The following is an 18964-nucleotide window of genomic DNA, read 5'->3' on the forward strand; positions in this document are numbered from 1 at the left end:
TTCTAATTCTCTGTCATCAAAGGCATTCACTGAAATGTTCTAAACAACTGGATTTAAACTTTCTATATAACCAATTTACATATAGTAGAACATAAAACAGTACAGCACAGGAACAGGCCACTCAGCCAAAATGTTGCGCTGAATCAGCTAAAAAGCAAATCAAAAACACCCAAACACTGATTACTCCTATCTATACCACATCCATGACCCTCCATCTTCCTCACATCCATGCGTCTACCCAAAAGGCTCTTAAAAGCCTCTAATATATTTGCCTCTACCACCATACCAGGTAGCACGTTCCAGGCATCCACCATTCTCTGAGTAAAAAAAACTTAGCCCTCACATCCCCCTTGAACCTACACCTTCTCACCTTCAATGTATGCCCTAGATTTCAACCCTGGGGAACAGATACTCTCTGTCCACTCGCTCTATGCCTCTCGTAATCTTGTAAACCTCAGAGGGATTTAACCTCACCCTCCAGTGCTCCAGAGAAAACAACTCAAGTTTCTCCAGCCTCTCATGTTAGCATACTGTGTGCCCTCTAAACCAGGCAGCATCCTGGTAAGCCTCTTCAACACCCTCTCCAAAGCCCCAACATCCATCCTGTAGTGGGCTTCATTACTTTCCCTGAGTGGGCTCCTAGCTTACCTGCCATTTCCTCTTAATCTCTGTTCAGCATTCCTTGTCTCTCCATTTGCCGTCCTTTTCTAAGGTTGCTTTGAGTTCTTGAGCCCAGATCATGGTGGATGAGGTTTTAAAGTGCAAAGTAAATTTTTTTTATCAAAGTACATACATGTCACCATATACAAGCCTGAGATTCATTAAAGAATCCAAACAAAGTTTAAAAGTTTCAAAATGTGCAGAGTTCAGTAAATAAATAAATTGGTTTTGTAGCACTAAATCATTTATTATGTTTCATCTATTACTGATTTTCCACCCTAATTAAGTTTCTTTAAAATTAAACCTATCATCTATAATTCTGTGCTTCTCCTGGTATTAAATGAAATCATGTTGGAGTAGTACCTAAACAGTTCAATGAATCAGTCTTGACATTTTTCTGTTAAAGAACGTAAAATTGCCACCACTGCATAAAATGTGACTTCACTTGCACAAGCAATGGGTTCCTTTTAAAGCACAATCACTAAAGCAGTGACTCATTTGCATAAAATGTGCCCAAATAGATTTTCTTTTGGTAGAATTGACTGGAAGGAATATTAATCAGGGCACACAGTCGCTTACTGTTCAAGTGTGTTGGCTCTCTGCTCATCTCAATAAGCAAAAAAGGCTTTTAACATCTTCACCCAAAGACTACACCTATGTTCCTTAATGTTCAACTGGAAGACCACAATCTGTGAAGATTGGTGACGGTATCTCCTCCTTACTGATGATCAACACTGGCGCACCTCGGGTGTGTACTGAACCCACTGCTCTACTCTCTATACCCATGACGGTGTGGCTAGGCATAGCTCAAATACCATCTATGAATTTGCTGATGATACAACCATTGTTGTAGAATCTCAAATGGAGATGGGAGGGTTTACAGGAGTGAGATATACCGACTAGTGGAGTGGTATCGCAGCAACAACCTGGCACTCAACGTCAGTAAGATGGAAGAACTTATTGTGGACTTCAGGAAGGGTAAGATGAAGGAACACATAACAATCCTGATAGGGGGTCAGAAGTGGAGAGAGTGAGCAGTTTTTCAAGTTCCTGGGTGTGAAAATCTCTGAGGACTTAACTTGGTCCCAACATATCAATGTAACCGTAAAGAAGGCAAGACAGTGACCATACTTCATTAGGAGTTTGAAGAGATTTGGTATGCCAAGAAAAACACTCAAAAACTTCTATAGATGTACTGTATTGTGGAGAGCATTTTGACAAGCTGCGTCACTGTCTGGTATGAGGGGAGAGCTACTGCACAGGACCGAAAGAAGCTGCAGAAGGTCGTAAATTTAGTTGGCTCCATCTTGGCTAATTGCCTACAAAGTACCCAGGACATCTTCAAGGAACAGTGTCTCAGAAAGGCAGTGTCTATTACTAAGGACCCCCAGCACCCAGGGCATGCACTTTTCTCACTGTTACCATCAGGTAGGAGGGACAGAAGCCTGAAGGCACACACTCAGCGATTCAGGAACAGCTTCTTCCCCTCTGCAATCTGATTCCTAAATAGACATTGAACCCATGAACACTACCTCACTTTTTTAATGTATATTATTTCTGTTTTTGCATGATTTTTAATCTATTCAATATACATATACTGTAATTGATTTACTTATTTATTTTTACTTTCTTTCTTCTATATTATGCATTGTATTGAACTGCTGCTGCTAAGTTAACAAATTTCACGACACGCTGGTGATAATAAACCTGACTCTGATTCACAAATACCCACCTGGAGCATGAATGAAGTTATCTTACTGGGGTAGAACATGCTGAGAAGCTGTTCCAAGTGTGGCAAAATATCAGGGTTATCTTTGTTAATCACGTTTCTTTGTATATACAATTAACATGTCAAACCGAGGTGCCAATTAATGAAAGACTATCCCAATAAATTTAAACAATGGAGTAAAAAAAGAATTTTCCTTGTAAGAAGCAGACTGTTATCCAAAGATACTTGGTATCTTCACAAATAATATTCTTAGATCTAGCATTCTGATGGTCTGGAATTGTCACAGAAATTGGTTTTTATTTCAATCAGTAAATGTCAAATTAGTATCATAATGTTTGGAAACAAAACATTATTCAATGATGTTATTTCATCCCACGCTGAGTGGAATGGAAGATCAATCACTTATGGCTTATTTTCCTCACTCCAGAAGTTGGTCTTGGCATTATTGATCAGCCTTCTTCCTTGAGCCCCAACATTATTTCCATGTAGTGAATGATATAATTTCACACTCAATTTTGCTGAATCATTCCAAAAGTACTTGGATCATATAGTCCTATGGGTGGCCATTGCTCGTCACTCCCAGGCCAGCAGTGTGCCTGCCTCTGTAGAGATGAATAAATGCACTAGGTTGTGCTTCTGGTAAGATGGCAGTGCATTCAGTCGCAGCTGCTTCTAATAGGTCAACCAAAGGTATGACTGTCTTTTTTTTAAACTTTTTTTTATGATTGCAAGACCCTGCTGGATGTTTAAAAAGTTAAAGTTCTGCTGGTCTACCCAGTCAGCGAGTTTCTTATTGGCTGAGCTGGACTTAGTGCAGGTAGTGCTGCTGCCTGTGTTAAAGAGGAGTCTGTGGGTGAAGGAGGTATGCAGTCTAACAGCAAGTGATTGGCTTCGTTGTTTTGCACCTTGGCTTCAGAGTAAAAATGTTTTGTTTGGCTATACTTAATGGGTATTCATGAATGACAATTAAACTTGGTAGATTACCTCTTCATTCAGAGGCTCAAATTTTTGACTATTGTTGTTTGAGTCCAAGATTCAAATGTGACACCCCTGAAAAATGCCACGGTCTCCAAATTTCTCACCTCTCGCCTGTCAAACCTGTCTACTGACATAGGTTAGTCCTAATGTGATTGCTTTTTAATTTTGTTCTGTGCCCCTCCACTACTCCAAAATATGGCAAAATCCGAACCTCAGTTCTGCATCTTCCACACCTGTAAGCTCCAAAGTTTTCTCCCCCTCTTCCCAGTCACAACACAGGGCCAGTTAAATCTGAGATCTATGAAAGCAGAAATTCATAATTTCTGCTGGAACTGGAAGTGGAAATTCGTGTGCCGGTGAAGATGATGTGCTAATGAAGTATACATTATTACTAATATACGTATGTAACACTTCCAGATTGTGATGTTTCAAAATTCATTTGCAAATACTATATTGGGATGCAAAATAAGTTTCACATACTTTGTGCATTATGTGATTCATCATCTTTTATCAATACGCATTGATAGTTAATCTGGGATGTGAGCATTTGCAAGGCCATCACTATTTCCTTTTAGAAGATAGTGGTGCACTGATATAGCCTGTCTATTGATTCTTCCACTGTGGTAGCTAGTTATAACCAGTCTCGTGAAGACTCCTAATGCAATCTTCAATCATACTTTATGTAGGTTTATCTGTGTTTCAGAAAAGTACTGCTACTCAGCATGAACTTTTAGTCTGCCACCCAAGTTTGCTTTGTAACATCAGTTAAGTCCTTGTTGCTGATGACTCCATTTCACATTCTTTGTTTGTTATATACTATGTTGTATGACTTGAGTGATCACGGTCTTTCCCATGATTATCACTGTTCTTGGCAAATGTTTCTACAGAGATGGTTTGCTATTCGCCTTCTTCTGGGCAGTGTCTTAACAAGACCTCAGCCATCATCAATACTCTTCAGAGAGTGTCTGCCTGACGTTAGTGGTCACATAACCAGGACTTGTGATATGCACCGGCTGCTCATAACGACCGTCCACCACTTGCTCCCATGGTTTCATGTAACCCTGATTGGGGGCTAAACAGGTGCTATACCTTCCTTGCCCAAGGGTGATCTGCAGGCTAGTGGAGGAAAGGAGTGCCTTACACCTCCTTCAGTAGAGACGCATCTCCACCCCACCACCCATTTATTTCCTTAGTTAATTTAAATACCTATCAATATTTGGAAGAGGTTTTTTTTTGTCCAATGATCTCGTTATGAAATATAAGGCTGGATGCCTCACATCAAGAATCGTTAAAAATGCCCTGTTTAGGCACCTTCTATAGGGAGAGAAGATCTTCTCATTTTGAGCAGATGTCCTACCATTGGAATCTTTCCACTGTAGGTCCCATAGTCTGAAATGTTATCTGTTTGTTCACCGTAGATAATACCTAACCAATGAAGTGTTAGCAATGCTTTCTGTCATTAAGAATAAAGGCCAATGAGAATTTAATCAAATGCATGCATTTTACTACTTAATCTCTTTCTGAGTACATTATTGTGATATAGCCTCTATCTATATTCCATATTCTAGAGTTTAGTTTCCAATTTTATAATTGCAAATCAACATGTTATAACTGGTTACATTTTTCGTAGGGGTGTGATTAGTAGAGCTGCTACTTACCAGCTCCAGCCACTCCTGTTTGATCATGATATCTGGTGGACTCTGTGTGGTTTGTCCATGGGTTTCCTCTGGGTGTTCTGGTCCTAAGGACATGTTGGCTGACAGGCTAAATGGTCACTGTAAACTTCCCCTAGTGTGCAGGAGGTGAGTGATAGAATGTGGGGACAATTATGGGAATATGGGGCAAATAAATAGAAATGGGATTTGTGTAGGACTGGTAAATTGTGTTTGGTTAGCACATTTGCCTGAAGAACATGTTTGATTTATATTAGTATAAAGTGTTTGGTTAGTAGGGGGACCCATCTGCCTGATGGACCCGTTTCTATGCTGTCTCTTTAATTTCATGAAGCAATCTTAGCCTTTTTGTATTAAATATTGCCCTAAAATGAAGTCATTTAAATATTTAAGATTTTGAAAATCAGGAACAGTGAGACAAAGATGCCAGTTTCTCATCCATGTGAATCTGTTTCAATAAAACCAGAGAAATGTCCTCAAATTAATAACCTAACTAAACTGTGGGAATAAGCACCTTTCCAAAGTATCAACTATTTCTCAGGAGGCTGTTAACTCAAATGAATAGTTGATTTGTTAAGATGGAGACCCTTCCACTAGATAAAGTTATGTTGCTCCAGATTCCAGCATCTGAGGTCTCCTTTTGGAGGACATGATTTCTCTCTAGGTGACCTGTGTCCAGGCTGGACATACAAATGAGTATTTGGGGCATCAGTGGGATGAATTTGCAAGCTGCTAAAAAAATTAAAGTGTCATTTATGATCCTGCTATTAAATTCGAAAAGACTTGGAGGCCATTTATTCAACACTTCCATATGATGTAATTTGACCTTTTCCAAAACTATTCTATTACTTTCAAATATATGGAGAGAGGAGCGGAGTTAATGACGCTAATGGTCCTATTTGACGTAACATAACAGCCCATGTCTTTTTCTTTTCTTAGTTTAGTTGCCTAGTATTGTTTAGTTTAGTTTTTCTGGGGGGGTATTTTGGTTTTTTTTTTCTTTTTTTTCAATGCTACTTCTACATTTTTTTCTTATATTATTTTCGTATTCTTATTTTGTAAGATTTTGGGAGGTTTAATATCAGTGTGTTAACTGAGTTTATATTTTTATATGCTAATCACTAATAATGTAATCCCAATAGCTTTGTATTAATATTATGTTATGTTTAACGTTTTGATATCAATAAAAAGATTGGAAAAGAAAGAAAGACTTTACAAGCTGCTGCTAGCATTTCTTGCCACGTGAGAACTTGGTTTGCAGTAACATTGCGTCTTGCAGAGAAATGTTTGAGTCAAACATGATATTTTAATTACCCCCAATACCCTTTGTTGGTCTTTGTTATTGTATTGCCAACTTCCAACTTTCAAATTATGGAGTTATAAACAGTTTGGGGAACAGAACTCTGCATAACTTGGAGGGCCTACATTCACTTGAGGTCCCATGGATTGAAATATATCAAAATACAGCGCGTACAGGCTAATTATCCTCCATGTTTAAGGTGATCATGATACCAAATGAAACTAATCCTGCCCACCTGAACATGGATTTGTGTATTTATTTATTTATTTATTGATTGATTGATTGATTGATTGATTGATTGATAGACATACAGCACAGAATAGGCTCTTCTTACTCTTCAAGCTGTGCCGTCCAGCAATCCCTCGATTTAACCCTAGCCTAAACATGGGAAAACTTTCAATGATTAATTACCCTACCAACCGGTACATCTTTGAACTGTGGGAGGAAACCGGAGCACCCGGAGGAAACACATGCTATCACAGAGAGAGAGTACAAACTCCTTACAGACAGTGGCAGGAATTGAACCTGCATCATTAGTTACTCTCACAGTATGCTGGAGGAACTCAGCAGGTCGGGCAGCATCCGTGGAAACGATGAGTCGACATTTCGGGCCGGAACACTTCGTCAGGACTGAAGAGGGAAGGGGCAGAGACCCTATAAAGAAGGTGGGGAAGGGTCGGAAGGAGAAGGCCTTTATAGGGTCTCTGCCCCTTTCTTCTTCAGTCCTGATGAAGGGTTCCGGCCCGAAACGTCGACTCATCGTTTCCACGGATGCTGCCCAACCTGCTGAGTTCCTCCAGCGTGTTGTGAGTGTTGCTTTGATCCCAGCATCTGCAGGTTATTTTGTCATTATTTATTGTAAGCTGTTGTGCTGGCCACTACACTACCATGCCATCTACATCCCTCTAATCATGTGTGCATGTTCATTGATCTGTCTGGATGAATCTTATATATTGTTAACGTATCTGATTCTATTAGCTTCCCTAGCAGGACATTCCAAGCATCTATCATTCAGCTTTTCTTAAGAAAATTACTTGCCTTACAAAATTTTTAACTTCCCCCCTCATCTTGAAACTATGCCCTTCAGTACTGGTCATTTCTACCCTGAGTTAAAGATCCATCTACCCTGTCTATTGCCTTTTGTATACTTCGGTCATGTAGCCCCTCAGTCACTAATGCACCACAGAAAGTTTTCTAACTTCTCCATATAGCTAATACACTGCAAATTAGGCAACAATCTAGTGAACGTCTTCTGCCCTCTCTCCAAAGTCTTCACATCCTTAGTGTGGTGACCAGGCTGCACGGTAGTGTAGTGGTTAGCACAACGCTTTACAGTATCAGTGACCCGGGTTCAATTCCCTCCGCTGCCTGTAAGGAGTCTGTACGTTCTCCCTGTGACTGCGTGGGTTTCCTCCCACAGCTGAAAGACATACTGGTTGGCTAGTTAATTGGTCATCGTCAATTGTCCCATGATCAGATAAGATTAAATTGAGGATTGCAGGGTGGCATGATTCAAAGGGCTGGAAGGGCCTATTCCATGCTGTATCTCAACAACTAAATGAAGAACTGTACACAATACTCCAAATATGGCCTAACCAACTTTTTGTACAGCTACAACATCACTTGCCAACTTTTATATTCAGCACTCTGACTAAAGAATCCAAACATGCTGTACATAACTTTTTCCACCCTATCGATCTATTTTGCCACTTACAGGGAGCTCTGGACTTGCACCCCAATATCCCTTGACACATCAATTCTCTAAAGGATCAGGCCCTTAACAGTATACTCTTGAATTTAACCACCCAAGTGCCATTCCTCATACCTGTCCAACTTGGTCTTTATCTGCCATTTCTGCACTCAAATTTCCAATTGATCTATATTTTTTCATGTCTTTCATGTCAAAGTTACAAGTCATACCACTTACGTTCTCATTCATATCATTATGTACAATGGCTTCCGGTTAATTGGGCAAACAACAGGAATTCTGCAGAGGCTGGAAATTCAAGCAACAAGCATCAAAGTTGCTGGTGAACGCAGCAGGCCAAGCAGCATCTGTAGGAAGAGGTGCAGTCGACGTTTCAGGCCGAGACCCTTCGTCAGGACTAACTGAAGGAAGAGTGAGTAAGGGATTTGAAAGTTGGAGGGGGAGGGGGAGATCCAAAATGATAGGAGAAGACAGGAGGGGGAGGGATGGAGCCAAGAGCTGGACAGGTGATTGGCAAAAGGGGATACGAGAGGATCATGGGACAGGAGGCCCAGGGAGAAAGAAAAGGTGGGGGGGACCCAGAGGATGGGCAAGAGGTATACTCAGAGGGACAGAGGGAGAAAAAGGAGAGCGAGAGAAAGAATGCCCATTCCCGTTCTGACGTGTCTATCCACAGCCTCCTCTACTGTAAAGATGAAGCCACACTCAGGTTGGAGGAACAACACCTTATATTCCGTCTGGGTAGCCTCCAACCTGATGGCATGAACATCGACTTCTCTAACTTCCGCTAAGGCCCCACCTCCCCCTCGTACCCCATCTGTTACTCATTTTTGTGCACGCATTCTTTCTCTCACTCTCCTTTTTCTCCCTCTGTCTCTCTGAATATACCTTTTGCCCATCCTCTGGGTCCCCCCCCACTTGTCTTTCTTCCCAGACCTCCTGTCCCATGATCCTCTCGTATCCCCTTTTGCCTATCACCTGTCCAGCTCTTGGCTCTATCCCTCCCCCTCCTGTCTTCTCCTATCATTTTGGATCTCCCCCTCCCCCTCCAACTTTCAAATCCCTTACTCACTCTTCCTTCAGTTAGTTCTGACGAAGGGTCTCGGCCTGAAACGTCGACTGCACCTCTTCCTACAGATGCTGCTTGGCCTGCTGCGTTCACCAGCAACTTTGATGTGTGTTGCAGTTAATTGGGCTATGGGTTGATCAGGGCAGCCACTTATTTGGGACAACTCTTAAAGAACAAATACTAAATGAAAAAATAGCCCAGATTCCCTTCTTTATTTGGGACACCACGCCACTTAATTGGGGCAGAAGATTGTTGCTGAAGTTTTTGATTAGTGTCAATCATGTGCACTTGTGTGACTGCTAAACATTACAGTGCTTAGAGCAAACAGTTTTTAAATAGCATCAATTGCATGTATTTTGCGTTCAAAAAGCAGAGATTTTTGTCACTGATAGTTGGCAAGAAATAAGCAGTAAGACAATTCAGAACTGTTTCACTCATTGTGGTTTCCAGCATTTGGGCTTAGAGATGCCAAATATGACCAGGCATGAAAATAAAACCATTTCACTACTTCAACAAGTTAGGAAATATGAAGAATTTGAAAGTATTAACAATCATCTTGAATATTACAATGAAACTGAAGATTTGGAGGATGCAATCATCGAAAGCATTGTATGACGACAGTCCATTGTCTGCACTAGGTGTCTACACTGATTTTATTCATTTACAGTCAATCAAAAGAATGTGGCAGCATAAACTGAGGTTGAATTTCTCCATCAATAACTACTGATAACTGCAGTTTTATAGTAATGTAGTAGTATTGTTAGTGTTCTAATTTGTTCTGTATTTCATTTTAATAGATAATTTGTTCCTCAGTTAAAAGGTAGTTTAACCATTTCCAAACTTTGGCTCATTGGGGCAGTCGCTTAATTGGATCAAAATGTACTGCTCCAGATATGTCTCAATTAACTGGAAGGCACTGTATTACAAAAAAAAAGAGGTCCCAACACTGATGGTAGCAGAACACCACTGATCATAGACCTCTGGTCAGAAAAATACCTCTGCTCTACTGCCTCTATTTTCATTGACCAAAATGATTTTTACCAACTCATCAAGACCCCCATGTACCTTAATCTTCTGGTCCACCTTACCATGAAGGATCTTTAGAAATTCTTTACTAGAACCATAAATGTGGATGAAGTGGCATATTTGAAGTACTCTCCATGGGTTTCAGTAATACATTTGACATAGCACCATGTGACAGATTGGCAAGAGAAAATAAAGTTCATGGAGCTAAGGGGAGTAATTGGATTAAAATAGCCTCTGCAAATTTTTTGCAATTGGAGGGCTTTGTGCTGTAAAGTTGCACAGAATTCAGGTCTGCTTCATACATGATGTATATAAACAAATAAGCAGTTTGCAAGGGATGTCATCATTAAGATGCTTGTTAATTGATTCCAGAACTGGTAGTGTGGTGACTATGGGGAAACCCATTTCTCAGTTCATGCAGATCAATTAACTGGTTAGATGTCTTTAATATGGCAAATCTAATTCATTCCTTTTAGGAAAGTTAAGCAAGCTGAGGGAATACTTGACATGTAAGATATGGGGTAACTTGACTTCTGGTCAAGATGGTACCTGCGTATAATGCTCCTTCAGTCGACATTTTCTGAATAGATCATGAAACCATATATTTCAATTCTTTTATGTCTTTGGCATTTGCTTTTTGTCTTGAATGCAATTCTGGAATGTTTGGAGCCTGTGATTTGCAGTTAGGAGATCGTTTGAGTGTTTCAGCACTCTAGTCTCCGAGGGGATTCTGGATGTCAGAGGCAGCATGTGGGAACTTCATGGTGGGAAGGCTATAAGCCGATGTTCGACGCCATTTTCCCAATTAAAGTTTCCATTATTCACTGATTAAAGTGATGAGGGACATTGAAATGCCAGCTGCCTGCCTTTTTATCACTGGTGGATCACTTTGCTGCCAGAGAGGGGAGACTGGCTTTATATTGCTGGTGAGATCGCTCTGCTACAGAGAGGGGAGACTACCTTTTTATCACTGGTGAGATTGCTCTGCTCCAGAGAGGGGAGACTGCCTTGTATCACTGATAAGATTGCTTTGCTACGGAGAGCGAGAATGTTGCTCAGGCTTTCTGCATTTTGGATCTGGATTTGGACTGTGGACCTTTGTTCAGTCTAATGGTTTTTTTGTATTCTGTTTTTTGCCCGACCTTTCTCGTTTCTTTGTGTGCGGAGAGGGGGATTAGGGGTGGGATCAATGTGCCTGTTCCGTTTTTGTTTGTTTTTTTGTGTGGGGAGGGGGATTTGGGGGTGGGGTCAATGTGCCCGTTCCGTTTTTGTTTGTTTTTTTGTGTGGGGAGGGGGATTAGGGGGTTGATGATCACGCTGCCATTCTTTTCTTCCTTGGTTTTGTGGCTATCTGGAGAAGATGAATGTCAGAGTTGTATACTTTGACAATAAATAGACCTTTGAACATAAATCTCGAAAGGGAACAGGACTAGTGGATAAGGCAATAAGGCAAATGGGAAGTTTGCTTTTATTAGCCAAGGCATGGAAGGCATGAACAGGTACATCATACCAGAACCATGTAAAGTGCTCCTCAGATTACAGATGGATACATTTCCTGGCACCACACCAGGTTGGGGGATACTGTGACACTAAAGAAGATGCAGTGATCGTATGAGGAGCTTGCTAGAACTGGGGTATTATTTTGAGAAGAGATCAGCTAGTCAGCACTAACATTATTTGTATTTCTACAAATAATCAGAGGTTCACAATTCAACTGGGATATAAAGCAAATTCAACTTTTAGACTCTCTGAACAATTGTAATGTTAATGTTCTGTTTTACTGTAAGAATTTTTGATATAACCTTTCTCTGCTTTGGCATTAGTCTGAGTGCACTAAGATTGACTTTAATCTCCTTTCTCTTTCTATCAGATATTTAGCAGAAAAGAATAACAAGAATAGCTCTTCATCCCCTCACTCTTCCTTGCTCTTTATCTGAAGATTAAGATCTGAGCTAATGTTGCCCAACAGCCAGTTAATGTTATCCACTGTTCTCAGATGGGGTCTCAGTTTGCTGAGGATGGGAAAAATTGCAATGGAATAGCTTTTGGCTCATGGAGGAGCATTTTTCCCAAGTCAAGAGATTAGGAGTTCAAGCCCCACTCCAGAGGTCTGGACAGGAAATCTAGGCTGACAGTTGATTATCACACTGTAGGAGTGGTACAAGGCCAACGTTTCAATGAGGTGTTAAGTCTAGACTACTTCTACTTACTTGGCTTTAGAGATTCCATGTCAGTACAGCACAAGAGCACAAGAGTTCTCCTTAGTATTCCTTTCAATATTAACCCTTCAACAACCCTCCTGTTATTCTTATGTTGTTCCTGAGGACACTTGTTACATGAAAGTTACTGGATGTATTTCCTGCATTGCAACAGTAATTAAATTAAAATAGGACTTTGTGATGGCCTGACATTGTGAAAAGCCCAATATCAATATTTCATTAAGATTATTCCCATCTGTCCAGATGAAAGGTCAATTTTCCACTTCCCTTCTCTGATGCTACCTGACCCATTAAGTTTCTTCAGCAGTTTTTTATATGTATATTTCTCCAGGTTCCAGCACTCATTTTTGTCCCTACTCTTATTGCCTACAAAAGATTCAACCAGCTTTGCTCACCATTTTATAACATCCCATGCAGAGAAACACGCCCTTTGGCCCACTAAGTTCTCACCAGCCATGAACTACTCATTTACCTAAGACCATAAAACTTAGGAGCAGAATTAGGCCATTCAGTCCATCATGGCAGTTTATTTTCAACCCCAGAGAGCCTGCTTTCTCCCTGTAACCTTTGACACTGTTACTAGTCAAGAACTTATCAACCTCCACTTTAAATGCATCAAATGACTTGGCCTCCACAGCTGTCTGTGGCAATGAACTGCACACATTCACCATCCTCTGGCTTAAGAAATTACTCTTTTCTGTAGGGGCATCTTTCTATTCTGAGGCAGTACCCTCTGGTCCTAGACTCTCCCACTATTGTAAACATCCTCTCCATGTCCACTCTATCTAGAACAAAAGAAAATTTGCAGATGCTAGAAATAGAAGCAACACGCACAAAATGCTGGAGGAACTCAGCAGGCCAGGCAGCATCTATGGAAAAGAGTACAGTTGATGTTTCGGACCGAGACCCTTCAGCAGGACAAGCACGAAACGTCAACTGTACTCTTTTCCATAGATGTTTCCTGGCCTGCTGAGCTCCTCCACTCTATCGAGGCCTTTCAGTATTTGGTAGGCTTCAATGAGATTCCTCTTTATTCTTCTAAACTCCAGCAAGTACAGAACCAGAGCGAGCCAACACTTCTCATACATTAGCCTTTTCATTACTGGGATCAAAACCTCCTCAGAATCCTTTGCACATCCTTTCAGATATGGGGCCCAAAACTCTATATTAATATACATTTTTAATCTCCTCACTGCCTGATCATCTCCCCCAAGATTCTATCACTTGCCTACATACAGGGGAAATATACAAAGGCCAATTAACCTACCAACCCACACATTGTTACAATGTTGGAGAAAACTTGTGGTCACAGGGAGAAATCCACAAATGGAACCAGAGGTCAAAATTGAATCTGGGTTGCTGGAGCTATGAAGGGCTGGCTCTGCTAGCTAATCTGGTCTGCTCTTCATTTAGTGAGTTGTGCAGATATCTTCACATTTACAATCCCCCCCCCCCCCCCACCACCCATACTAATTATTGGAACTGCTGTAACTTCCCAACACCCTGTCCAGACTCCATAAGTTCACCTCTGGACATGAAGTCAGACCCTTCCCTCTCCAAATGCTCCAGTTTAGTTACCTGTGCTGTCGCCAAGGAAGCTCATAGAAATCACTGAGGCACCACTATGTTGCTTTCTACTTCAAGGCACAGATGATGGTGACAGCTGGAGGAAATTTAGCAAGTTTCAAAGTCAGACTTTTGCTATCAGCCATTTTGGCACAATTAAACAAGATTTATTTTCTTTTTGTGGTTGTAATTCTTTGTTATGTCTATCATAATACATTCTCTTTTTTAACTTCATATTTACACATCGTTACTTTCTCTATGATGTCATACAGTCCTAAATCAGGCTTATCCTTGACTTTAGAAATTTCTCAATACTCCTGACTGCAGAACTGACCACTGTTGCTATGAATCCAACTGTTTCCATTGCGGTTGTGGTTAGACAGCTGCTTCCCTTACAGGCTTAAGTTCCTGTTGAATTGGAGAAATCGCATTCACAACAAGTCCATAAATCTGTTAGGCATTTTGATTAACATTTCTTTTAAATATCTATGATTAATGATGGAAACCACAAATTGTTGCATGCAATGTCTGTAAATTCCCTCTGTATCATTATTTAGTCAGGATTGTAAATTAGATGGGGCTGCCAGCAAAACATTCCTCAACCATGATGAACATTATTCAACTTAAAGATGGCTGAGACAACAATATTGTAAAGGTCATAACACAAAAGTATACAAACAGAATATATGCAGTTTGATAGGCAGAGCAATTGTGGATAAAATTAAATCTTGGTACTGTAAGTATGAAGTGAAGCACATTGGGAGGGCAAATAATGGTAGGATATACATAAGAACACTACATTCGACACTAGGGAATACTACGCAACAGAGGATTGCAAGTCCAAGGATTCGTAAAGGTGGTAGCACAAAGAGCTAAGGTGTGAAGTGGGCAAACAGGGAACTTTATTAGTTGACCAAAATTCAAAGTTCAAAGTAAATTTTGTTATCAAAGTACAAATATGTCACCATATACAACACTGAGATTCATTTTCCTGCGGACATACACAGCAATTCTATAGCAGTATCTGTAACAGGATCAATGAAAGATCAACCAGAATGCAGTAGACAACTTATTGTGCAAATGCAGATATAAGCAAATAGCAATAAATAACAAGAACATGGGATGATGAGATAAGAGTCCTTAAAGTGAGATCATTGGTTGTGGGAAACATCTCAATGATGGGACAAATGAGTGTAGTTATCCCTTTTCATTCAAGAGCCTGATGGTTGAGGGGTAACAACTGTTCTTGAACCTGGTGATGCAAGTGTTAAAGCTCTTGTACCTTCTACCTGATGGCAGCAGTGAAAATGGAGCATGGCCTGGGTGGTGGGGATCTCTGATGATGGATGGTGCTTTCCTATGACAGCATTTCATGCAGGTGTGCTCAATAGTTGGGCGGGATTTACCTGTGATGTACTGGGCTGGGCCAAATCCATTCATTTTGTAGGATTTTCTGTTCAAAGGCATTGGCGCTTCCATACCAGGCTGTGATGCAACCAGTCAACACACTCTGCACTATACAGATATGGAGGTTTGTCAAAGTTTTTGATGTCATGCCGTCTCTTCACAGACTCCTAAGGAAGTAGAGTTGCTGCCGTGCTTTCTTCACAATTGCACTTATGTGCTAGGTTCAGGACAGATCCTTGGAAATCGTGAACTCAGGAATTTAAAGTTACTAACCCTCTCCACCTCTGATCGTCTGATGAGGACTGGCTCATGGATCCCTGGTTTCCTTCTCCTGGTCTACAATCAGTTCCTTGGTCTTGCTGATATTGAATGAGATGTTGCTGTTATGACACCACTCAGCCAAATTTTCAATCTCCCTCCTCTCTGCTGATTCATCACCACCTTTGATTCGGTCTACAACAGTGGCGTCATCAGCAATCTTGAATATGGCACTGGAGCTGTGCTTGGCCACACAGTTACAGGTGTAAAGCGAGTAGAGCAGAGGACTAAGCCCACAGTCCTGTGGTGTACCTGTGCTCATGGGGATCATGGATGAGAAGTTGTTGCCGATCTGAACTGACTGGGATCTGCAAGTGAGGAAAGCCATGATCTAATTACACAAGAGGGAATTGAGTGAGACCGAGGTCTTGGAGCTTATTGATTAGTTTTGAAGGGATGGTGGTATTGAATGCTGAGCTGTAATCGATAAAAGGGTTGCTGATGTGTGCATCTTTGCTGCCCAGTTGTTCCAGGATTGAGTGAAGAGCCAATGAGATGGCATCAGCTGTGGACCTGTATCTATGGTAGGCAAATTGGAGTCGCCTCTCAAACAGAAGCTGATATGATTCATCACAGACTCTCAAAACAGTTCTTCACTGTGGATGTAAGTGCAACTGGGCCACAGTCATGTTGATGTGCATAAGATCAGAAAGACTGTGGCATGACTTGATAACCCATTTGTTAGGATACTGCATATGGTTCTGTTCATCATGCTACAGAAAGGACATAATTTCTCTGGAAGGGATGCAGAAAAGATTCACCAGAAAATTGCCTGGCATAGAGCATTTTCATTAAGGGAAGCCCGAGGGGGACCTGTTACAGGTATACAAAATTGAGGAGCTTGGATAGCAAGCAGCATTTTTCCTTACTAAAGATGTTTGCAACCAGAGAGCATTGGATTAGCATAAGTAATAAAAGGTTTAAAGGGGTTCTAAGGAAGAATGTTTTCACCAGAGGGTTGTTGGAACGTTGAACTCACTGCCTGAGAGGGTGGTAGAGAAGGTACAGTATACACACAGAATTTTAGTACCTAGATGAGACTTTAACCAAGGCATTGAAGGCTCCAAACCAAGTGGTTTTACTAGGAACAGTATGGTGGGCTGGTGAGCTGGAGGTTCTATTTCTGTTCTGTATGCCTCTAGTACTAAATTTGTGATATCCTTGCAGATTGAAAAGTGAACTAAACAGGTTTTCATTTTTAATGTTTTACTGTTTAGAGATACAGCACAATAACATGCCCTTCTACCCCTCTGAATCCACACTGTCCAATGACGTACCTGTGACCAATTAGCCTACTAACCCATACATCCTGTAGGCACTCTGGCTTCTTTCCTCTTCCTTTCCAGTCCTGATGAAGGGTCTCAGCTCAAAACATCGTCTGCTTATTCATTTGCATAGATTCTGCCTTACCTTCTCAGTTCCTCTAGCATTTTATATGTGTTACTCTGGATTTTGAGCATCTGAGGAATCTCTTGTGTTTTCAGTAAAGGAACTTGTTTTTTTTCTCACATTCTCATCAATTCCTCTTTGATTCTGTTTGACCCTTAGCCAATTAATAAGAGCCAATCAATCTCCCAGAACATCACAAGGATATGGAAAAAAACAACAACAACAGTGGAAACTTATTGAGTCACAGGGAGAATATGCAAACTCCTTGTAGCACAGGAGGTCAGGGTAGATTCTGTAGTACTGAAGCTATGAGGCAGCAACAATAACTGTTGACCTAACACGCAGACCAATGCTGATGAGTAGCAATTACTGGCAAACACTTTCTTGGGCCTCAAAGCTTAATTTTAAAATTCATCACTTTGGACGCTAATTGGTGTTTAACTATTTTTTATTTTGTTTTTATTCTTTTACCTTTCATATTTGATTAGATCCTCTAAAATCTTTATTTTGCTTTCTCCAAGTGACATAAATTTAACTTAGCAACTTTTATGTGTGTTGCTTGAAATTCCAGCATCTGCAGATTTCCTCGTGTTTGCATTTTTAAATTTAACTTAGAATGGTTGGTTTTCACTCTGCATGTCTCAATGAGGATTGGCTGTTCATGCAAGTTGCTGGACCCATGCAAATGACACTCTAGTTGATCAGAAAACCAATGTCAGAAAGTCTTTGCCCAAAAAGGTCTGGGTTATTACACAACACCCCATCTAAGATAACCTTTCCCCAAATAGGCTCAAGCACAAGCTGCTCTAAACACCATCTTCTAGGCATTCAAGAAATTCCCTCTCTTGCGATCTGACACCAATCTGATTTTCCCAATCCCCTTGCATATTGAAGTCCCTCATTACAATTGTACCATTACCTTTATTACATGCCTTTTCCAGCTCCCTTTGCAATCTTAACCCCACATATTGACTACTATACCCACATATTGACTACTATATGGAGGCCTATATATGATTCCTATAATGGTGTTTTCACCCTTGCAGATTCTTAAATTTAAAGGCATCCGTTAGTCTTGCGAGACCACGGATCTGCGCTTGGAAAGTCTTCACTCTCCAGGGCGCAGGCCTGGGCAAGGTTGTATGGAAGACCACCAGTTGTCCATGCTGCAAGTCTCCCCTCTCCATGACACCAATGTTGTTCAAGGGAAGGGCATTAGGACCCATACAGCTTTGGCACCAGTGTCATTGCAGAGCAATGTGTGATTAAGTGCCTTGCTCAAGGACACAACACCTTGCCTCGGCTGGGGCTCGAACTCACGACCTTCAGGTTGCTAGCCCAATGCCTTAACCATTTGGCCACGTGGATTCTTAACTCCACCCACAAAGATTCAATATTCTCTGACCCTGTCACCTCTTTCTAAAGACGTAATTCCACCTCATACCAGCAGAACCAGAGCCTTCCCACCTGTCTTTTTGATACAAAGTATATCCTTTGATGTTACGCTCTCAACTATGGCCGCCTTTCAGCCATGACTCCGTTATGCCCACAATGTCATATTGACCAACCTCTAACTGTGCCACAAGTTCATCTATCTTATTCTGAGTGATACACACATTTAAATACAGCACCTTTAATGCTGCATCCTTTGCCCTTTTGAATTTTGCCTCTGTAGTACAGTTTAACTCTTTATTCTGTCTGCATTTGTACCTTTTCATATACGAATTGTAATTTATTTGTTGATTTTTTTCCTATATTTATCATGTATTGAATTGTACCGTTGCCGCTAAGTTAACACATTTCATGACATATGCTGGTGATATTAAACCTCATTCTGATTCTGAATGCAATGCAATGACATCATTAATGACTAGTAATTAAAGTTTGTATTTCAAACTTTATCGATATAAAGTCCCCCTCAA

This window comes from Mobula hypostoma, chromosome 12, assembly GCF_963921235.1.
Source record: "Mobula hypostoma chromosome 12, sMobHyp1.1, whole genome shotgun sequence".
NCBI classification, from domain to species: Eukaryota; Metazoa; Chordata; class Chondrichthyes; order Myliobatiformes; family Myliobatidae; genus Mobula; species Mobula hypostoma.